A 24,620-nucleotide genomic window follows, 5' to 3' on the forward strand; every position below is an offset into this window, starting at 1 on the left:
TGTGTTATTTCCGTTAAAATACTTGTAAGATATACCATTTCAAGATAGCCACACTATTTTTGAACTCTTAAAAAACTCTCCTGCTTGGTCACGTGGTCTTCCCCCGGCCCATATGATCTGTAATTAAATATGGCACTTTCTGGAAAGATAGTACCGACCGCAGGGACGTCTTCATATGCCTTTCACCTTTACTCCACAGGACCGGGGTTAGTGACTCTAGACGGTACATATTCTTCAGTTTCAGCAATTAGTTTTTCATGTTGCGGTTCCCGCAACTGCTTGTTTTATCTCGGTTTGCTTTAAACAGTTTCAAACCATTGACAAATCACTGATAAGTCATGCATCATCACAGGCCATGTATGACGTTGTGAAATGTCTTTTTCTCAGTAGGTAAAAACTCCTGTATATTCATTGAACTACATGTGCAGCCAGTACAACTATGGACAGGTACACATTTTCGCAATTCGACCGTATAATTTAACAAAGTTTACACTCCAGTTAAAGACCGATTTATTGTATACTGATAATCATGTGCGAAACGATGTAGTAAAAATTATACTTTGTTCCAATCCTACCTTCTTGGAGAGCGAAGGATCTTTTTCTACCAAAAAATCCCGTGGATGGCTGAACTATTTTTGTAAATCGTTTCTGCCTGGCAAACTACAGTCAACGATATTCCGAATGGTCTAAATTGGATCCACAATGGTAGCTTTGGTCAAAGGGGAACATAAACATCCCCACCGTTGTCAAACGTGTGAAAGTGAGACTGCTTTCTCAACCCTGAGCACTGCACACTCAGCTTCTCAATGAAAGGTGACTCCCTTTCCATTCCTCCCCTCCTACTTTTTGAAGGAGTGAATTGTGTGAACACCAAAACTGCTTGCGTTGATGTTGAGCTTACGACCACTGGGTCTGTAAATGTTGGTAAAGGAAAAACAAGCATTGGCATAGCCAATAGGTCTCGCCTTTGGGACCTTATAAGTGTTTAGCCATGCAACAGTTGATGTTGTTGCACCAAGGATATTATGCTGCATAACCAAATACTTATAAGATCCCAAAGACGAGACCTATTGGCTATGCCAATGCTTGTTATATATTGTTTCAGCTATGAAGTAGTGCATTCATGCACTTATCACTGTTTTAATATGAATATTATTATTGTATCTATTTAATATGTTTTTAATTGTATTTTCAGTATACTTTAAACCTTGGCTGCCGAAATAAAGTTATTTTGACTTGACTTCCAGAATCTGCAGCCCGGCGTGTGACCATTTACTACTGGCATTCTTTTCCTGTGCGGAGTCCCGGTCCCCCTGCCTGTCTCCCGCCGTCCCGCTTGTGCTACCACCTGGCCGGTGCGACCGCCGAGTGGAGGCTGGGCCGGGGACTACATCTCCCGGCAACCTTTGCGGCCCCTGCATCATCCAGCTGCGCCAGGAGGCGCATAAAAGTGCAGCAAGCACCGCCTCGCGAGACGCGAGCGGGACGCCGGGCAAACCCGGGAAAAGGGCGGGCCCTCTGTGGCCCTCAGAGGCCTGAGGAGACTGGGCTGGGCCGCCCCCCTTCATTTACGCACAGACATCGAAGATGTCACCCACAAAGGACAAAACACCTACGCCTGGAGGCGAAAAACGAGGTACGCTTGATAATTTTGTTATCCGGTCCACATCAGTAGTTGATAGGGAACTTGCACTCTCTGAGCGACGATCTGAGAGACGCCGCTCTGTATAATTAATCAAAAATAAGCGCTCATCCCTCGGAGGTATACAACACGCTGCCTCACCCCCTGCAGCCACGATCCATGAGTGCGAGGGACATGAGGTGCCCCTCAACGATAGCATTCCACTGCTCTTCCAGGACATAACCTCTACATTGGTCGATATCAACGATAGAACTTTAAGCGCCTTAACCCCCCCTGGTAACTCTAATCCTAACCCTGACGTACAGATTCTGCCGGACACTTCACCTCCGCAAGCAGATAGCACCCATAACTCCTTATTAGATGCACTACTAGAAATACCACTACTCCACGTAGAGTCTGCCCAAAAGCCAAAACCAACTTTAAATGCCTCCCGAACCTGAGGCCAGCCACCAAAAAAGCAGAGGAGAAAGGGGGCTGGTATTTAGCCTTTTCAGACCAAGAAGACCAGGAACACTCATCTCATCTTGGGAAGACAAAAAGTACTGCCCCCCATATACCTACAACTCCTGAAATAGTATTCCCCCCACTCTTCCAACTAACGAGCTATCTAACGCTGACATAATGGGTACACTGGAACAATTAATCAAATCACTGTTACTCCCTGTAGTAGAGAGACTCAAGAGAGTAGCTATACAACTGGGCACTATAGAGCAGACAATAGCAGAGAACAAACTTGCTCCCAAAGATCAATCAATCCCAGCAATAATGCCTGTACCGTACTCTACAGCCACTTCCCAGAAAGCATTAAAACCCACTACCCAGCATAACCATAACCTTCCGAGACCTCAACTCTCAAAACCATCAGGGGAACACGCTAAAACAACAACGATAGAGGTCCAAGGCGGGCGAAAGTTAAAATCCTGTGAGAGCAAATGCGACAAAAGGGCCGCACTTAACACCCAACCACCTGTTGACCGCTCCATTCCTCCATCATCAGCGACAAGATACAACACAGATAGACGTAGGCAAATTAATCTTCCCGCTGAGGCCGAGCCTTATGTCATAGTGCTAACAGGGGTCCCTGAAATTTCCGACGGTAGGTTCGAAAACCATCAAATCCTAAAGAATAAGACTATGCATTGGTTGGGAACACACAGGCCACTACCTGCCAATCTAAATGGAGAAATTCTCCCTGTCCGACGAGCAGGATGGTTGGGGAAGAGACCTAAAACAACCCCTGGTGACATAGTCATCATAAACTTTAGAGACCATAGGACAGTTAGCTTCATCAAAGACTGGTACTCAGGTGGATACGAGGGTAGTATAAGGGTTAGAGAAGTCAACTATTTCTACCCGAAAGCCTTGGTGGGGGACCCTTCCGGGATTTCTAAACGGTATCACAGACCAGGTATGCCCTTAGTCTTCAACATATCAACTACAAACCACTTTGCCCCACTCATGGGTCTGAAGGGGGTCGACTGACTTCCCCACCCTAAAGAGGCTGACCCTTTAGTGGTGGGTAACACCTCTATGTCACCACTACATGATATCAGAAAGAACACTAAGGCACCTCAGGCACAAAAACACGGGGAGGGCGGAGAACTTAAAAATGAGGGAGACATAGGGAAGACACAGGGCTCTGCTCCAGCACGGGAATCGGCTTCAAAAGGCGTAGAGCCGAGACCAACAAACACGCAAGCAAAGGGTACCAGTAAGGCCCGAGAGAGTAAAACTAGAAGAGATGAATGACCAAACGAGGCAAATAACAAATCTAGCCCATTTGTACAATCATTGAATTGGCTGGCTTAAAGAGCAAAGCGAATAACCCTGATTGGCTAAAAATTATTCATAAATATAGTATCCTGTGTATACAGGAAACATGGCTGACTAATGAAATCCACCTATTTGGATACCAAATGTTTAACACCCCCGGGAGGCCGAGCAACCAGGGAAGAAATAGAGGTGGATTATGCACCTTCATTTCTAATACTGCTGGTATTAACACCTTGGCTGCGGAGCATAGACCCCTCCTGTGCTGAAAGTGCTTGAATGTTTGATGTTTGATGTTTGATGTTTGTGGTGTTTTATATAGCGCTCTGTCACTCCAGGGAGCATCCTGGCGCTTCATTTCATTGCTGACCGGTAGTGTGATGTTTTGACTGTGTTTGGGATGTTTGGGTATAATCAGACCAAAGTTTTACACTTGGATTCTGGGAGTCTGTATATCCAAGTTTTTAAAGATTTTTTGAAAGTCTGTTCTGATGCTATTTGACGAAGTTCTGTAGGGAGCGTGTTCCAGGCCTTGGCCCCCAGAACTGTCAGTGATTTTCCCCCCTTGGTGGTGAGTTTAAACTTGGGGACAGTGATCAAGTTGGCTGTGGCTGATCTAAGTTCTCTCGATGGATAATACCTGTGGAATCTATCATTTAGATATTTTGGGCCCTGTTTGTGAAAGCACCTGAAAGTGATCACAATGATTTTAAATAAGATCCGCTTCTGAATAGGAAGCCAGTGCAATTTGTTCAGGGCAGCTGATGCTGATGATCTTCTGGGCAACCTCAGGACTAGTCTCGCTGCCGCGTTTTGAATGGTCTGTAGTTTGTGTAGGGTAGATCTTGTTGCTCCAGCATACAGACTATTACAGTAGTCAATTTTGGATGTTATTAAGGCGACCGCTACTGTTCGGCGGGCGGGCAATCGTAGGTAGTCAAAGAATTTGCGTAATCCCTTCATGATGTTAAAACAGGCAGCTGCTATTTCTCTGGATTGTTGCTTAAAAGAAAGCAAGTTGTCAAATTTTATGCCCAGATTTCGAGTGGCATTGATGGTATCTGGGGGAGCTTCCGCATCGGGTGGCCAACAGGTGAGTGGGGAAAATAGGTTTTTTTTCCCGAATGGTATGATCTCTGTCTTTGCTGAGTTGCATTTCAGATGGTTTTCGTGCATCCACTTGAAGGTCGCCGTCAAACACTCTTTTAGGTCTCGTTCTGCTTTGGCTATATCTTTATCCAGCATCAGGACCAGTTGAGTGTCATCGGCGTATGCGATCGTGTTCACATTGAAGGACTCAATCAGACTGATCAGGGGAGCCATATACAAATTAAATAGGGTAGGGCTCAGACTGGAGCCCTGCGGTACCCCTGAGCCAATCTCCTTCTCCTTAGAGTAGAATTGTCCTAGCCTGATGATTTGTTTTCGGTTTAGCAGAAAATTCATAAACCAGTTCAACACGGTGCCCCCTATACCTGCCTCGGCTAGGCGATGTAATAATATGGTATGGGACACCCTGTCGAAAGCTGCCGATAAGTCAAGGAGGACAAGGACAGCTCTGCCCCCCTGGTCTAGTGCAGTTCTTATGGTTTCTGTTGTAAATAGCAGAGCAGATTCAGTAGAATGTTTGGCTCTGAAACCAGCCTGGTTTGGATGTAGAATGTTGTTTATTTCCAGGAACTTTGTTAGCTGTCTGTTGACCAGGGTTTCAGTGCATTTACACAATGCAGGGAGTTGGGAGATCGGTCGTAGATTAGTTAGGACAGATGGGTCATGTAAAGTCTTTTTTTGTAATGGCTTTACAATGGCTGTTTTCCACGCATTGGGGACTTCTCCGGTTTGAAGTGAGGCGTTGATAATGTCGTTTATCATAGGGCTTACTTCCTCTTTAATGGCCTGAATTAGTGATGGAGGACAGGGGTCAAGTGGTGATCCCGATTTGATTTTTGATAGAACTTTCAGAGTGTCTGCTTCCTCAATTGAGTCAAAAGTATTCCAACTGACTGTTAACCCAAGGTTATTCTCTTGTAGATTATGTTCTTTGTTTTCTGTGCTAGCAGGGAAGTTTTTGGTAATGTTGACAATTTTTTGTTCAAAGTAATCTGCAATGTCATTACAGAAACTTTGTGATGGTGGTATCTCATGAGATAGTATTTTTGGGTTTCTAAAACTTGTGACTATACGGAAAATTTCTTTTTGGTCATTCTGAGAGGTTTCTATTTTTTTGGTAAAGTAGGTTGTTTTAGCTTTTTTTATAAGTGCGTGGTAGTTCTGTCTGGCGGTTTTAAAGTTGACCTGGTCGTCCTCTTCATATTGTTTACGCCATTTGCGTTCGAGTCTACGAACAGTGCGTCGTGTATTTTTTAGTGTAATTCCATTGTTCATGGCAAAGTCAGCTCGTCATGAGCACAGGAGCACCGTGCCTCATGACGAGCTGAGCTCGTCATGAGCATGGAAAGGGTTAAAGTCGTCAGAAATATCTCAGATGACTTTTTTCAAGTCCTATTGGTCAGTTGGCCAGGAGTGAATAAACTCGCCATAATTAACTTCTGTAACAACGCCCATTGTAGTGAATGGGACAACATCTTTCTCAGGCTAAGGAAATGCGTAGGGGCACTAGAAAAGGTAGGGACAGGAGACATGGCACTCCTTTGGGTAGGGGATTTTAACTGTACCATCTGTACTAACAGTGACCTGGGCATTTGCCCACTGAAGGGAAATGAGTTCGGTGATTCGTCCCATTTCATTCATTGTGGTATAGGGAACAAATTCAATGAGGTGATCTATGAGCTAGACCTGTGTTTTATAAATGAAATTTGTGTAACAAGGAAGGGCTTTGAGCCAACCTTCATCGGAAGGGGTGTTAATTCGGTAATCGATTTTTCACTCTTATCACACCGTCACCGAGGGTTGGCCCTCTCCTGGGAGACCCTAAAACTCGCTTTTGGGGATCATTACCCGATCTCCATGGAGCTGCAAGCAAAGGGACCGACCGCAAGCCACAACAAAGAGTACCCGATACCCATAACTCTGGGGAAATTAAATGGGTATTCACTTAAGTGGGAAAAGGTGGACCCCGAAAAATTCCTGATAACCTTACTGTCCAGAGTTCTCGATCATGTGTTAATCTGCTTGGGTGATCTTGAACGACCAGAATTTTTTTTAGACTCTTTTAATAAGACTATCAAGGAGATAAATAACCTTTTATTGTGGCCATTAAAAAAACATCAGAGCAAAAAAAAGGGCTGGTTTAACAAGGAATGCTCTGGAGCGCATTCACACCTAATAGCAGTTTTGCACGAGACCCCAAGAACTGTGGTCCATGTTAGAGAGGCGCGTAAGCTTTACAGAATTGCATTAGACATCAGGAGGAAGGAATTAAAGCGAGACTTATGGGAAAACTTACACTTAGCATGCCAGAAAAATGATAATATCACCTTTTGGAAGGCAGTAAATGCGCCTTTTTTTAAAAACAGAGCAACAACGCAATAGATATTGCAGTGCCGGGGGAGGTGTGGGTTGAACACTTGATGCATCTGTATAATAATCCTAATCAAAGTGGACGTACAACCCCAATATCAACTAAGGAGCCCCCTGTTCAGTTCCCGTTGGGAATCATCTTTGATTACAGGGAAGTTACAAAGGCCATAACTGATAGTGCATCGGGCAAGGCACCCGGACCTGATGGAGTCCCCATCGATATATATAAAAAAATATATATATAAAAACAGAATCATTGTTTTTATCAGGGAACTATATAGAAACGCAGGGGCTAGAGTGAGATATGGCAGAGAAGGTCAATGTTCAGATAAGTTTCCCATCAACAGAGGTATGCGGCAAGGGTGCCTTCTCGCACCCTTCCTTTTCATATTATACATAAACACAGTGGTGGAGCACATGAGAAAGTTTCAGTTTGACTATCCTTCAGTGGGAGGGACCTCCTTACCAATCCTCCTATATGCGGACAACGCCGCCATACTATCACGGACCCCAATCGGTATGCAGAGGGCGTTGGTGGAATTCTCAAATTACATGGACTCTCGTGGGCTAACTATTAACGTAACAAAGACTTATTCCATGAGATCTGGCCCCTCAAGAAAAATCCCCAAATCAATCTTTTTAAACCAGAAAAAGATCCTTAACACCGCTACTTTTGATATCTAGGAATACATTTCGACAACAAAGGAAACTGGACTAAGGCGGTCCATGCTAGGAATTTGGCCTTTAGCAGAGCAACCGGAGCCCTAATCAACTTTTCAAGGAAACTCGGTGGTCGCCCGGTCAAAGAACTCTTACAAATTTATAAGGCCAGATGTCTCTCAACTGGTACATATGGCGCAGGAATTTGAGGCTTTACAAACACTAAGCAGATACAACTGACTGAAAACTATGTTTTACGGTATCTGCTCGCTACCCCAAAATCATTATCTATCTTTTTCACCCACAATGAATTGGGGCTTTCCTTTGTAGAGGACACGATCAAAGCTAGCCCCCTCCTTCTGTGGCACAAAATCTGGACTACCCCGGAAACATCACTAAACAGGGATATTGTTTTGGACTGCTTAAACCTAGAGGGGGAACGAAACATCAAATGGCTGAACTACGTGAGACACATGTACATAAATATTGGCCATGAAGAATATTTTAATGACCGTCTGCGCCTGGAAACTATCTCTAAGCGCTCCTTGAAAAAGTCCATAATGGATCACCTGGCCATCAAAAGTGGTCGAGCGAGAAAGGAAAATACACCAACAATTCAATTGGCGCATCTATTGAACCAGTAGGAATGAAACTTTACCTAATCATGGAGAGCAGTCCGTATTCAAGAATGCTATTGACTAGGTTTCGAGCCGATACATTCTTCCGCCTGATAACATTTCCTAAATGTAATGATTGGGGCAAACAGTTGGAAAAATGTCCCTGAAACAAATATCCATTCTACCTTGTTCTGTCTTTTTTACCTGGTCCCCAGGAAACAGTATTTAAAACCTATATTTACTAAATGGGGCATCAGAGGATGTCACGATGCGTATGACAAACTCAAGCAACTAGAGACTGCCTTTGAGACAAAGGCTGTGGCATCTTATTTGAAGACCATCATAGCCCTTAGAAAGACGATGCAACGCCCCCTGAATTTTTGTAATTACGTTCCTACTTCTCAAATGAACTGGAGAAAGGACACATATGATATTTTAACTATTGTATTAATGAGTCTTTTTTAAAAGGCTTTTTATTCATTGTTTTTAATTGAAATGTAATTTTTTGCGCTTTTATGATTCTGTTCTCAAAATCGAATAAAGCTATTTTGAATTTGAATTTGAATTTGAATTTGACTTGACTTGAAATTACCAAAATTATCCAAGATCACCCTGTGTATAAAGATTTTGCACAGGCCTAATATAATCATAATGAGTAGGTATAAATAATGTTTTTTCTGAATTCACCAGGATTGCAAGGCTCTACATTTCACTTACTCTGCATCTGAAATTGGGGACCACATGAAATGCACATTGATGTAACCATTAAAGTGACTTTTGGTCTACTTTAAAAGAATAGAACGCTGAGTAATCTCTCTTAATTGTAAACACGAGTGTTTGAATTTTGCCTCTCTTTACAAGCAGCCAGATTTTTAATGAGGAGCTTCTGGGGCCGGAATGAATAATTCAGTCAAGTATCTCCCGATAAAGATTTGACCCATAGGAAATAATGTCCATGGAATCGGGAATTACCACGTTCTTTTCCACTGGCTATCATTGATTTCGGGAACATTTACACTCAGATCTAAACCTGCTTTGAGCAGGGCATACATCTTGCATGGGCTCATAGCATGTCCCGGGTTGGGGATCAGGAGGGTGTGAGAGGTAACACTCCTGCGATGCAGTGGTCCCTCTGTGGTGTTGCAGGGGTCCGGTTCCTCGGCATGCATCCCTTACTTTATTTTGCTTGTAATCTGGTGGGGTACTATTTACACCAGATGTTTGATGGGGTGCTAGTGTTTTGCATCAGAAGAAGCATCTCACTCTCCATATAGTTGAAACATACAACGCCAAGTACATTTATATTCCAAATATGTACCATAAGACTCTATCAGGTTCTTTTTATATTGACTTTTCATACGTGCCCTATTAGCCTACAAGAGCATCAGAGCAGCTTAAAAGACAAGCGAGTGAGTTGTTGCAAGGACCGTGGTAAAGGAATTCCCATAATCTAGCAGTGAGATTACACATTCTTGTACTGCTTGTTTAAAGTGTGCCTTGGGGTGAATATTCTTAACTTTAAGACTATGTTGTTCTGTGACAAACCACTCTCTGAAAGCTTTCATCCCTGTTTGGCCATCAAAATTGAAAGGTGTCAGAAATCATGGCTGCTGGAAGGAGACAGGAATTTACTGGGGAAATAGCTCTTCTGTTTATAGGTAACATCAGATTTAGCAGCCAGACCCGCAGATGAGTTGAAGCCAAAACCTAACTTTCGCATGTCGGTTGTGTATTTAAATGAATGCATTTGCCTACTGAAATGTCATGCAATGGCGGGGACTAGATAATCGCTGGATCCATTTCCACCTCCAATCCACTCTTGATGGAACTCTCTCGCCTTAGTTCCTGACACATTCTAGCTCCATCGTCATCTCTTTGTGCTTGGAGTTGGCTGAAAGTGGAACGCAGCACTTATAAAGTTGTAAATAGTACTACAAATATTAACTAAGCACTTGCAAAGGCAATAGGTCAGGTCTCAGAAAGCTGGTATGAAAGATTTAGTTGTTTTATTGCAAGTGTATGCCACAAAATACATACAAATAAAAAGATTACATGCTACCACCTAAGCCACATGCTTGCAATACATTTTTTAATTAAAAACCATTCATAGCAGATACAGGTACTGTAACAGAGTGGTTCCTTCCTGGCAGGCACTTGCAGTTGGCACTTGACCAAAGCACTAAGAACAGATTAAATGTAGGTTCAATGCGCGTCACAGAAAATGTGAATCTTATTGGTGCAAAGAAAATGTACTAATGGCTTTGAATTACTCTAACCTGAAGACATAGCCCTCACAAACAAGGATGATCAACATAACAAAATAGAAAAAGAATAGAAAGAAAAAAAAAGAATTGCAAAGCTGGCCAACTAGCCATAACTTGACAAGAGAAAATGCAATGCCATCGCTCGCAGTGAAGAGAACCAATTTCTGAAGTGGTCTCACCCAATGCTCCATACTTCATTATGTAGTGGGTGGAAGTAAAATGCGAATAACAATTTCATTCAACAGACCAGAGCGAGATGACCCCACTTCTATCTCTCTGCAATATCCAAGAGAGGGAAATATTTGAGAGTACCCTTACTGCCTCACTTCACAGAAACAATGTCTGCTTAATTTAAATACCTCTACTGTAGCTATTGCCTAATTATTATCTAATTTCAGAAACAACGAGGAGAGTTCTATAAATAACAGAAACACTGGCATCTCATCGACACCTACACTGAATGCATAGAGCATTTGCTTGAAAGAAATACTGTGGAATTTAACAGAATGTTTCAAGAATGGCAATTTGCTGAAATCCAATGAATGATGGCAGATGAGTTATCGCAAATGCAACCTCAGAATACATGCAGCACCTGCTGCCAATTAGCTAACCTTCCAGCTTCTAAATTGGGTGGGTGGAGAACTGAAGTTAGGGGCACCCGGGGTTACAGAGCACCTGTTTAGATCAGTCGCATCTGCTTGCCGTGCTAAGAAGGCGGGAGCCAATAAGATGTTTAGTTGACAATCAGGCTGAAAAGAGACACTGCAAGCCTGTGCTGTTCTGCAATGGTGTAAAAAAATACTCCTAGCCAATTTCGTATTTTTCTAATAAAACACATGCTGAATTTATAATGACTACGAATTGAAACCAGGCAGCCCCAGGTGTCCAGCAGCTGTAGGTTGAGTCTTTGTGGGTTGTAACGAAGGCCTGATGCACAAATTATAATTGGAGCTCTATTTCCAAGGAACATTCCAGTGCTGGTCGAGCTCAGACATTCATCAGCACATGTATCCTGGCATGAGAGGAGAAAACTACAGTGCACGCATTTTTGATCATCGCTGTGGCGTAGAAATGGCATCATGGACCGTAATGCTAGAAGGTCAATTGGCCAATTTTATTTTAGCAAAAGTCCGCCGGCCCCTCATATCTCCGTTTCCGGGTGTCACTCCACCTGCTGCACTATCGATAGCAGCTCCACTAACTTGGACTTACTGTTCTTTATCAAAGCCGTCGAATCAAATCCGAAATTCCTAAGTCAATAACAATATTGTAAATTGATAACTAGATAGCGAGTTTCCGAGAGCTATGACGTTGTGCTAACTCCAGCCCTAGAGAGTTTATATGCCAATAAATCCCTGCTTCAGGTAAAGGACCTAACAGACTGTTTTACCGCAGGTATGTTTAACTTCCTAGTTCGACCAAATTAACTTCTCAGTTAAGGTTGGATGTATTTGTACTTCCTTTTCGTGTTAGCTAGCACAAACATGACATTCATAAAAGCAAAATATGCATGATAGGCACTCGTGCAGAAATAGAAAATTTGGAGAATGACTCTTGCTCTAAAGGGTGCAAGGACCACAGAACAGAGATATCTGTATAAAACGTTTGTAATCCACATCCCACAGGCTGAAAAAAAAGTCTTGAAACATGTCTATTTTGATTTCCATGTCGCAGACCAGGTGGGGGGACCACTGCACCCATGATTGACACCTGTCAAGTCATCGGTTCCCACTTCAGTGACCTGAAGGAAGCATGGAGGCCAAATCTACACATCTACACTCGGTTTGCCAGATGGGAACAACAAAGCCGGCCTTGGACAGATGAAATTGGTCATAAGTTGATGCAAAAAGGGCGATACAAAGACAGGAAAAAGAAAGGCAGAAGTGCACTGAGAAGAAAGTCCAAACTCCAAAAAGGCTGACTTTATCGCAACAAAAGGATATGGCCATTTCTGGAACCTGTAGATTCAGATTCAACATAGTCAGGTGCAGCTCGCTTTGAGGTTTCTTGCGTCTCATTGTTTTCCTGCCGCTACAGGAGTAGCTCCCTGCTCTGACATTGCTCCAGCCCCTTGGTGAAGAGGGAAGTAACATCGTCTGCGTGGCCGCAGAGGAGGTGCGAGGCGCGGCTCCGGGACTGCGAGGCTCAGCCTTCAATTCCATCAGCTGTTGCCTCTTCCCGTGTGAGCCGCGCCCCCTCCCAGTGCCCGCCCACCAAGCTTCATAACCTCTCGCGGCCCCCGCTCCGCGGGGGCCGCTCGCTTTGAGGTTTCTTGCGTCTCATTGCTTTCCTGCCGCTACAGGAGTAGCTCCCTGCTCTGACATTGCTCCAGCCCCTTGGTGAAGAGGGAAGTAACATCATCTGCGTGGCCGCAGAGGAGGTGCGAGGCGCGGCTCCGGGACTGCGAGGCTCAGCCTTCAATTCCATCAGCTGTTGCCTCTTCCCGTGTGAGCCGCGCCCCCTCCCAGTGCCCGCTAAGCATGGGCGAATTTTGCGAATCTCGCGTTTGCGAATTTTGCGGATTTGCGAATTCGCAATCTGCAAAATCCGCGAATTCCCGCGAATTTGCGGATTTTTTTTTTTTGTGTTCGCCCGTGTTTCTGCCAGTTCGCGAGGGTTTTTACAATTTCGCAATTTGCGAACTTACCTGTCGGGTCGCAAGTTTTGCGAACTTGTTGTTTCTACGTGTCCAGCCTGTTTGGGACACTCTTCTTCATCACTGCCACTCTCTGTCACCACTGCCACTCTCTGACTACTCATGCCACCCTCTGGCCCACCCATGCCACCCTCTGTTTCATCACCACACCCTCTGGTTGTCCAGTGTACATTATTTTCGGCAAAGCAAAGCACACCTTCCCTGCCTCAAGTGACCTGAATTAATTTGGGGCTGATTAATGTGTCACAGAATATTTTTTTAGCTGGCACCTGCTTCCTTAGTGCGCCCTGATTAGTGATCTTTTGCACTTGCTAAGTGCTTTCATTGTTGCAAAATTAGTTACAACACCTGCCCTGCCCCAACTGACAATAATGAATTAGGGGCTGATTAATGGATTTTAACTTCCAGCCTGGCTCCTGCTTGTCTCCCTTAGCTGTAATTCAGGACCTTTGTGGCATATGTGTAACTATTCTGAGGTTCAGAGCAGGGTCACATAATAGTTGCAACTGGCAACTGAACTCTGGAGGGGCCCCTCAGGAAGCACTACAGGAAATGGCTACTAATGATGAGCCTGAACTTTTGAACCTGGTAAGTAGTTTCAGTTTTGCTAAGATCGTATTTCTGCAATTTAGCACTTATTCGCGGGGCGCGAAGTTGTACTGGGAAGCCGCGAACTCCCGCGAACAGTGCGAGCAGTGCGAGCAAAATCCGCTGCTCGCGGATTTGCGGATTTTGCGGGAGATTCGCGAATCTCACGGATTGCGAATTTCCCCAAAATCCGCAAAATCCGCGAGCGAAACGGATTTTCCGCCCATGCTTAGTGCCCGCCCACCAAGCTTCATAACCTCTCGCGGCCCCCGCTCCGCGGGAGCCGCTCGCTTTGAGGTTTCTTGCGTCTCATTGTTTTCCTGCCGCTACAGGAGTAGCTCCCTGCTCTGACATTGCTCCAGCCCCTTGGTGAAGAGGGAAGTAACATCGTCTGCGTGGCCGCAGAGGAGGTGCGAGGCGCGGCTCCGGGACTGAGAGGCTCAGCCTTCAATTCCATCAGCTGTTGCCTCTTCCCGTGTGAGCCGCGCCCCCTCCCAGTGCCCGCCCCCCTCTCACCTGATAGTGTATTTAAGCAACAGCATATACGCGCATCGCGGGACGCGCGCGGGCCGTAGACCGGGGCGAAGCCCGGGCCAAGGGCGGGCCCGTTGTTGCCCGTTAGTGCCCGGTAGCGACCGGACCAGGCCACCCCCCTTTCATCACAGAAACCCTACCCAGCAGACCTCATCATGCCGCCGAAAACCAGGAGTACCTCAAAGACCAAAACCAAACACGCTCAGGAGGTAGCTCAAATAACGGGCCCCATTGACTTATTCATCTCACGGACCCACGAGGTAATCAACCAGAGTATCGCCCTCATGGAAAAGAGAGTGTCACTAGACCTCATGAACGCTAACGCGAAACGATCTTCCTTAGGTGCCATAGCAAATGCCACCTCTCCTATCCACCTTAATACCCAAAACTGTTCCCTCCCCGTGACCCTGTCAGCTCCCGACATAAACACAGTTCCATCCATAGTAGATCTTTCCGTAACACAGTCCGAGTCTGACTTTTCACTAACCTCGGATAATTTGGAGGCAACCCCCGACCTGGCGGCCTGTCAAACTCAGGAGGAAGTCCAGACAAACACTAATCTGCACCTTCAAGGAGAAAGGGAAGGAGCTATCCCAAAACAAAATACCACAAAAATCGCAGAAAAGCCAGCAATAATAGCTCCCTGTGCAGACCATGTTATAACCCACCCAAACCTCACAATACAACAAAACACACTGCCCCCCCCTGTAGCTAACCCCGCTCACTTGACAATTTCAGATGAGGCTACCGATAACCTCTGCAGAACATGCAAAGTCACCTCGCAAGTTCTGACCACAACAAAAGACCTTTTGTTCCAATACCTGAAACCCATTCAACTTAGCATCAGAAACTTAGAAGCCCAGATGACCATAATCTCTGCAACACTCCTCGATACCAATACGCGTATAGAAACAAAGGGCCAGCGAAATCCTTCGCAGCCCCCCAAAACACACTTTCAACCGCAAGCACCCAAAGCATTAAAACGTTCAAATCAAGTTACCCTACCCCCAAAAAATCACAAACAAAACACTACGAACCAAAATCCACCAATAACAACGCCTCAACCGCAGAAAAGTAAAACCACTGCTGTATCAAATCAACAAACTCAAAGCATAGATCAGGCCACCGTAGATTCTCCAGGTCCAGCCACAAACACTCTTAGCAAAGCTCATCTCACAAATAAGCCAGTATCTCTTCTACCGAAACCAGCGGCTCCTCAGCCGTCTCTAAAAAACACCACTAACAAAACACCAGTAACCAGACGTCCAGTCCACTTGCCTCCAGAAGCCACTCCCTATACAATAGTACTCACAGGCGTACCAGAGCTAACCGATGACACACCTGAAACTGCATGGTCACTCAAAAACAAGGTCATGCAATGGTTAAGCATTAATAGACCACTAGAATCCCATCTTTCGGGAGGGATCTCCACAGTCCGCAGGGTAGTCTGGGTAGGTAAAACAACAAAATCGACCCGCGGAGATTGTATCATAGTAACCTGTAGAGACCCCTCCACAGTGGACTACATCTGTGCCTGGCCCTCGCTGGAAAAAAAGGGGGGGATCGATGCCCAGCATCTTTCCTTCTTCTACCCTCCAGCGAGACAACATCGTAATACCCCACCCTGGTCCTGGCACCAGATCCCAAAAGAACCATGGAACCAAGAGCCATGGAACCAGATGGAGTACACATATGACCACGGAGGCAGAAATGCATACGACCACGGTGGCAGAAATGCATACGACCACGGTGGCAGAAATGGCCCGAGAGAACGGTTGAGGCAATATCGGCAAGACAGACCCTTTCAATCCTACGATGGCTGGCAGGGCTTTCCAACGCAAAACCGTTTCGACTGTCTAGAGATGGTCGATTGACCACCAGGGGCCGAAACTAGACACACAAACATCACTACCACACCACAACCAACTAATCCAATACAGCAGCTAGCATCACTAGAGCCCTCTCCTGACAACTATAAAAACCCACTCCAGGAACTGCTAACTACTTCCCCAAGTATTTCAAATAAAGTCACTTATATAACCCTACCAGTCGAAGACGGAATCACCTCTGGCTTGTTTCATCAGACAATTGTAGCTTCTAAAGCTTCCGTCAAATTTCCACAGGTTCAATCACAACAACTGCCAGACACCCAGACTGCAAATATCCCGTCAACTCCACCAGATGTCTCGGTAGACACCACAAACCTGAGCTTCTCCATCGCATATTGGAACATTACAGGCTTGACCTCAAAAATAACACTGGCCTCATGGCTTGACACAGTAAAGCAACATCAGATACTGTGTCTGCAAGAAACCTGGTGCACAATCCCATTACATCTTGCGGGTTATAAAACCTTTTTCACCCCTGCAATACCCGGAAACATGGGCAGACCAAAGGGGGGGCTCACGACCTACGTCGCTAACACTCTTCCCCTCAGAGTGAAACTACTAAAGGAATCACCTACCTACCAAATTATGCAAATCATGCAGATAACAGCACCAAAAGTTAACAACTATATACTCATAAACTATTACAATAACTCTGGTACCTCTGAATGCTGGTCAAACCTTGAAGAGATAGCCACATTCCTAACCCTACTCCAAACCGATAACCACGCATCTTCGATTCATTTCATTTGGGGTGGCGATTTCAACTTCCCCTTATGCCCAAACCACAAAAATGGGAACTGTGGTCTCCAGAATGAACTTGGGTATCCTACGCCTCATTTCGCCCATTCGACATGTGGCAATAAACTTAATGAAATCCTATTTTCCCTAGATATGGACTATGTCAATGAACTGGTCGACCCGCAGCAGGATTACTTACCCACCTTCCATGGGTGAGGCTATTCCACAACCATAGATTATATAATAGCCTCAAACTCACTCAAAGGGCAATTAACGAACTTTCAAATTGGGTCAAACCCAATAAGCGATCATTACCCGCTCAGCATGAAAATTAACATCAAACGGGCAGGAGTACACCCCACAAAGCCCAGCTCGCTAAAGCAGCATTCAATATCCATGAATAAACTGAACGGGTATACAATCAAATGGGCAAAGATTGACCCGGAAGAGATGACACAGAGGGTCCTCGAAAAAACAGACCAATGGCAATTCAAATGTATGTCTCTAGAGACACCACTGCAAATAATTGCCAACTGCTTCCAAAGTATTCAGGAAACAATAAGGGAAGAGCTATTTGTCATCTTAAAAAACAAGACCAAGTCTAGCACCACGAGATGGTTTGACACTGCCTGTCGGAAGGCACTCACATCCCTCAAAGAAGCTCTGCGCAAGCCAACGAGAGACCCCCAGGAAATCTCTCACCTGAGGAAAAACTATAACTCTGCTCGGCAGAACCAGGCTGCCCGCCTGATCCACGGCCTGCCCAAATTCCATCGGGTTACCCCCTTAATGCAGGCACTACACTGGCTGCCGGTGAAAGAGCGTGCCCTGTTCAAACTCGGCTGTACCACCTTCCAGGCCAAAATGGGCACCGCCCCGGAGTTCATCTGCTCCGCCATCAAACCCTACGCACCTGGCAGAGAGCTCCGCTCCTCCCATCAGGCCCTGCTAACCATCCCCCGTTTCCGTAAGAAAAAGGCCGGAGGAACAAAATTTGCAGTTCTCGCTCCTGCGTTCTGGAACTCCCTCCCGAGCGAACTCCGAATGACTTCCTCCTACATAGAGTTTCGGAAGGGTCTTAAAACTCTGCTCTTTTCCCAAGCCTACAAGGTCTGATCCCCTTCTGCTCCTGCCACCCCCCTCGCAGTCCTAAAGCGCCAAGAAACCACATGGTAGTAGAGCGCTATATAAATGTTTTTATATTTAAATTCAAATTCAAGACCGCAAAAAACAAATCAAACGAGATCTCTGGCTACGTTTACATGATAGTGCCCAAAGGAAAGACAGCACTGCATTTTGGCAAACCATCAGATCTCCTTTTTTGGCCAATAGCACAGACTCTGAACATCTTGATGTGGCAATAACTGAGGACGATTGGGTCTCCCACTTTGCAAAAATCTTTGGAACATCATCAGACCCTGTAGCAAACAACCCAGCACAAGAAGCCCGGCTGGCGGAAAACAACATCTATCCGATCAAGATACATTTCTCCCTCAATGAAATCATAAAAGCAATCAGGGCTTCAAAAACAGGTAAGGCCCCTGGCCCTGACGGGGTTCCAATGGACTTGTTCCTCCACGATGTGGACTTTTGGTCAAAAATCATCACACGGGTCATGTCAGCAGTAGCTTCAACCGGCCTTTTTCACTCATGGTCAACTTCAATCTTACTACCCATTTTTAAAAAAGGTGACCGCAACGATCCCGTCTGCTATAGACCAATCTCCCTTCTGGACTCCATGGGTAAGATCGCAGGTCGATTACTCCTGGACCGACTACAATCTTGGGCCCGGGAGAATAACATCATAACCGACCTGCAATATGGTTTCCAGAGGGGGCTCGGGACCGTGAAGCAGGCCCTTAACCTTGTTCTTCTAGCCGGTAAATATGCTCACGCCAAAGGAGGTAACATCTTCCTCGTTTATGTCGACTTAAGTGCGGCATTTGACTGCGTCCAGCATGCGAAACTCTGGCAAATATTAACCGACCTCGGTGTGGATCCCCCGATATTAACTTTCCTAAGAGAACTCTATACAAATGCTGAAGGCCGAGTTCGTTTTGGTACCAGCGGCGAACTGTCACGACCTTTTCCAATAATGAAGGGAGTAAGACAGGGATGTGTACTGGCTCCCTTCCTGTTCAACCTTTACACAAATGGGCTTGAACAGGCCATGCTGGAAGGGAGCCAGGATTTGCCCCAGATAAATCATCACCCGATACCCACCCTCCTGAATGCTGACGACTCAGTAATCTTAGCACGGACTTTAAATCAACTTCAGCTACAACTCAACAAATACGTAACATTCATGGATTCACTCGGTCTTAAAGTCAACATTAAGAAAACTTTTACAATGAGCATCGGCCCCAGGATCAAAAATTCCAAACTCATAACGGTCAATAACAACAAACTGGAAAAAACCCCGGTCTATCCATACCTAGGTATCCTAGTGGATGATGCAATGAACTGGAAAAAGGCAATCGAAGCCAGAAATCTACATTTTCGCCGTGCAACCTCAGCACTAACCTCTTTCTCGAGGAAACTAGGAAAACCAGCTCCACCCGAACTCCTGACCATATACTATGCAAAATGCCATAGTGTGGCCACTTATGGAGCTGGAATTTGGGGCCACGGACGCATCTACCAGCTACAGGTCACTGAAAACGCTTTTATAAAGTACATCCTAGCCCTCCCTCAAAGCGCCCCGATATTAGCCTCACACCGAGAGCTCGGCATGGAATACATCATCGACACCATTCGATGCCAGCCCATCTTACTGTGGCATCGAATATGGTGCAATCCTGAAAGTCATCTAACTCGCTCCCTCATCACGGACTGCTTAGGCCTGACAAACTGGCGAAAAATCCCATGGCTAAACTACATATGTAAATTCTTTAAAGATCTGGACCGTGAACAATACTTTGATGATCCCCCCTCAGTGGAAGATATTTCCAGGAAGCAACTAAAGCTAATGTGTTTGGGCCATCTGAGGGACCTTCGAAACCAGGCAGAGATAATTAAACCTCAAAATGAAATAATCTGTGCCCAACAGACTGGAAAATGTATTCAGCCCTACCTGACGTACTTTTTATCCAACCATGAAAAGTTCTTACTTACGAGACTACGCTTCAACATCTTCTTCCGTTTGGTTTCATTTCCGGAAATGCAAAATTGGTCCCGTAATTTGACGAGGTGTCCCTGTGACGGAATCTCCCTACAATCTACGATCCATGCCGTCCTTTTCTGTAAGTATTACAAACTACCGAGGAAAACATGGATTTTCCCCATTCTTCGATCCAGAGGACTTAGACAATCTTACCCAGCATTCTTTTATTTGCAATCTTTAAAATCGCCACACGAAGCCAAACTCACAGTGGCTTTTCTTAAAGCAGTCATAACAATACGTCGCAACATCTCTAGCTAAGTCAGAACTGTTAAAAACTGCAAAAATTATTCCACCACTTTTAATGCCTTCTTTATTGTGACTTAATTTCTTTACGATTTTATTGTTTTCTCATTTATGTGCTTAAAATTTCTAAACATGTACTTTTTATGATTATTCAAACTGATAATCGAATAAAAGTTGATGAAACTGAAACATAGTCAGCTTCACTCTGGTGGTCGAGGTTGATCTTCTAATGGAGATTTTTACCAAAAGTTTTCAAAAAGATCCCAAACTTTCAGAACCTCTTCTGAAAGGTTCCTTGATGGCCTTTGAGGGTCCAGAACACCAGCCATGGGTCCAGAAGCTCTGCTTTGACTCCTGGGGGTTTGGGACTACAATTCCCACAATGCACCCGGTGAACTTCAGTAATGTCCAGATGAAGCTGACCAGCTGGACTTTTTTTTTTCTGGAGACAATGTAGATGGCTTCTTCCAGCTGTTTTCTTTCTGTTGCTGATCAGGAAGTCCACTCCTTGATCCTTAAAGACAGGCGAAGTCCTTTTTTGTGAAGCCTTGAGAGTGCAACAGATGAAGTCCTTAAGAGTACAAACCTCTCTTTGTGCAATCCAAAGGTCCAGCAGGGCAGTCCTTCTTCTCCAGATGTTTCCAGGCAGGGATCTGAGGTTCTGGTCATTACTCCCATATTTGTTCCAGATTCTGGGCTGGCAAGAGGCAGGCACCCCCAACCAATGGGATTCAAGTTGCCACCTGCTGTGATGACCACTTGCTTATTTATTTTATTTATTTTAAAGGTTTTATATAGCGCTGGCTAGACTCGGAGGTATCAGAGCGCTTTACATGAGCATCAGATCATAGTTACAGGACATTGTTACAAAGGTTACACAGTTATTAGAGCATGGCAACATAGTTACTTGTAAGGTCGGGATAAACAATAAGCAAAAATACGAAGGGCAAGGCAGGCAAGGGAAAAATTCTGGGGAGGGGGAAGGAGCTGGGGTAATGAAGGCGGGAAAGAGGAGGGGAGGGTGAAGGACACCGTATGGAAAGAGGAGGGGAAGGGCGACGGGGACACAAACCGGTAGACGAGCCAAAGCAACGTCCAAAGTCCAGTAAGCAGTGATCCCAGGGGAAGTGGTATCACTTCCCTATCTCAGTTGCTGGAGGCTCCCTGTACGCAGTCAACTCTCTCAGAGGGGTCTCAGAGACTCCAAGGCCTAAATACTGGATCCTACCCCAAAAAGGGGAGAGGGAGTGCTTTGGCAAAGGGTGCCATACCATACCTCAGCAGTGAGTGGCTCCCTTGGAGCAGTGGACTCTCTCAGCGGGTTCGCTGAGACTCCAGAGTATAAATATTGGATCTTTCCCAAACAAGGGGAGAAGGAGTGCTTAGTCAAAGGGCACAAAGGACAGGGGGCTAGGCAGTCTAGCAAGCACGATGAGAGATTCAGTGGAGAGGGGATAGGAGCTAGGGAGGTAGAGAAAGAGTAGTAAATGGGGACCAATATAATTCATGAGTTATTATATAGCGCTGGCTAGACCCAAAGGAATCAGAGCGCCTTACATGAGGAATAATAATGTTGCAATTTACATCAGTTAAAGATATACATAAGTATCAAGAAAAGCATTTAAAGAACATAGGGGACAAGGTGAATGGAGCAAGGAAGGGTAAGGGGATAGGGTAAAGGGGTAGGAGGAAGAAAGGACTTGGAGACGAGGGGAACATCTGCCCAAGGTCCGGCTGGGTAGGTGACGGTAGTGGGGGGGGGGGGGGGGAGTCCACAACCCATCTTCTCTTTAGCTATATGGTAGCCCCACTGGGCATCAGCCAAATCGCTAGGTCTCCACAGTCTGGGGTAAGTTCTGCAGGTTCCAAGTCCTGATGTGTAGGCAGGTTAGGGGATAGGTTCAAGGTCTGGTCAATGTCAAATTGCTGTCCCAGGGAAGTAAAACAACGTGTAGGGGGCCACTATGGAAGCCATCTTGGGGTCAGGCAGGGGACTGTACTGTACACTGGTACACTGGTGGCCATCCTAAGGTCAGGCATCTGCAGTTAAAGTCAATATCCAGGACAGCGGCCGCCAGAGAATAACAAATCTAGCGTGCACACAAAATCACACGTACAGACATGCACAAGCGCACACAAATGTGAGCAAACACTCTCATAGGAGCACCTAGGCACACACCCAAGCACATAGACAGAAAACATCCAACAACACAAGCACACATAAAATCCCATGCTCTAGTACAAAAACACCCAAATACATGCACACGCAAACATCAACACATGCACAGACACGCACAAGCACACACAAATGCTCTTACACCATCATGCACGCAGACACACACACACAAACAAGCACACATACAATCACATGCTCCAGAACAAAAATACCCAAGGACGTACACACAAATACATGCACACACACACCATCACACCATCACATGCACAGACATGCACAAGCACACACAAATGTGCGCACACAATCTCATACGCGAACAGAGGGCGCATACAAGTAGGAATACAGAAACATCCACACTCACAAGCACACATACAATCCCATGCTCTAATACAAAGACATGCAAATACATGCACGTACCATCACACGCACAGACATAAGCACACATACAGAAACATCTGCTCACACAAACACAAGCACACATAGAATCACATGCTCTAATACAAAAACACCCAAATACATGTCCACACCATCACACGCACAACCACACAGAAAAGTGAACATAGTCTTTCATACACGCCTAGGCGCACACACACACACATACGTCCGCACAAACCTTCTCATACACGCACAGACGCACACACAAAAGCACAGTATGCTGCTTACTTAGGTGCTTCAAGGTGTCAGAGACTATAAGTGAACTCTTACCAAGACTTGCACAGGAGCAGATTGTTGCCTTTTTCCCGACTCCACCTCCAAAGTACTGAGAGTCTGTTATGTTAAACCTGACTCACGAGAACCTCAAATGGGGAAGGGGGAATGGGGAAAATAACAAACAAAGAAGAGACTGCTCCAAAATGTTCTTGCTTGGCTTCCTAGGTCTCGTCTGTTGTCTGACGAATCTCTTGGAATCCTAATGCATGGAAAGATAAGACATCAACACATTTCCTTTCCTAGCTACTTATCTATTAATGATTTCTTTCTAGATCTTACCACACATTCCAGAACTAGTGCTACTCTTCTGTCTTTTTCTGTTAACTTCGCTCTCTCTAGAACTTATCTGTAAAAACAGTTTAAATGTAAGTTAACCTTGTTTTCTCTTCTTAATATCTCTATGACGTTAAGGCGGGGAAAACAAAACAAGCCGCGAACATTGCTGAAGCCGATACCGCCGGGTTGCAGGGACGGCGTACACAGTGGACTAGGACTCGAACTAAGATTGTGGAACGTAGCATGGCTCCACAACTATGACTACAATTGGGGAAAACTGACACTACGATTGGAAGAAGGATCCTGCATCAATATTCATGATTGTTTTTAAGATTGGTTGGACAAGTGTATATGAATTGCATCCTTACAACTTATAAATACGTATCGGAATTGAAAGTCTTTTCTACAAGTTGCAAAGCCTTGAAAAAGCCCAAAGGGGGCGAAACGCGCGTCGGCTGTGGACCATAAAGTTTGAAAAATAAAGGCTTGAACTCTCTACAACGTCTGGTGTTATGAAATTGACTGTTTGACCAAGGATATGGATTACAGATGAAACGCTAAATAAGCTATGGGATCAAAGAGACTGTTTCGGAGGTGCACTGGTGTTTTTTCTCATATTCTCTTCTTAATATATCTATCTATTCTTTATTACTGTTCCTACTTTTACCTTCTATTGAGAACTGAAGCTTGATCTTTGTTATTCATACATCTTTTAGCAAGTATATCTAATACTTCTTCTTAGTCTTGCAGGTTTCGCTGAAGGGGAAACCTACTACCAGGTAAGTTCAGTCTTTTCCTTATATTTATCTTTTCACCAGTTTAACGATTGTAGTTTACTATTTACTCCTAACTGTACAGGTTCAATGCTAGTCCACTCAGTCACTTATCTGTATCTTCTTAATCTCTTTCTTTTCAGGAAACTGAATGCGCTGACTCCAGCTGGCAATTGCTCACGAACTCCAAGATGTGCCGAAGGCTAAATGCAGCTCCGGTAATCCTCAACTTTGTGGCTATGGATAATTGGGGAACGAGATTGTTGGAAAGAAGGAACGGGAGAAAATGAGGGGGAAAGGAAAGGGTCTAAAAATATACCGACCCTAGGTAGAGAAAAACGCGATGCAATGGACTATGAAAGGGACGAGGTAAGAAGGGGGAATGACACTACGAACTTTGAAAGGAGCAGATTCAAAACACTACTGTCTCCTCAGGAACT

This window comes from Lissotriton vulgaris, chromosome 11 (assembly GCF_964263255.1).
Source record: "Lissotriton vulgaris chromosome 11, aLisVul1.2, whole genome shotgun sequence".
NCBI lineage: Eukaryota > Metazoa > Chordata > Amphibia > Caudata > Salamandridae > Lissotriton > Lissotriton vulgaris.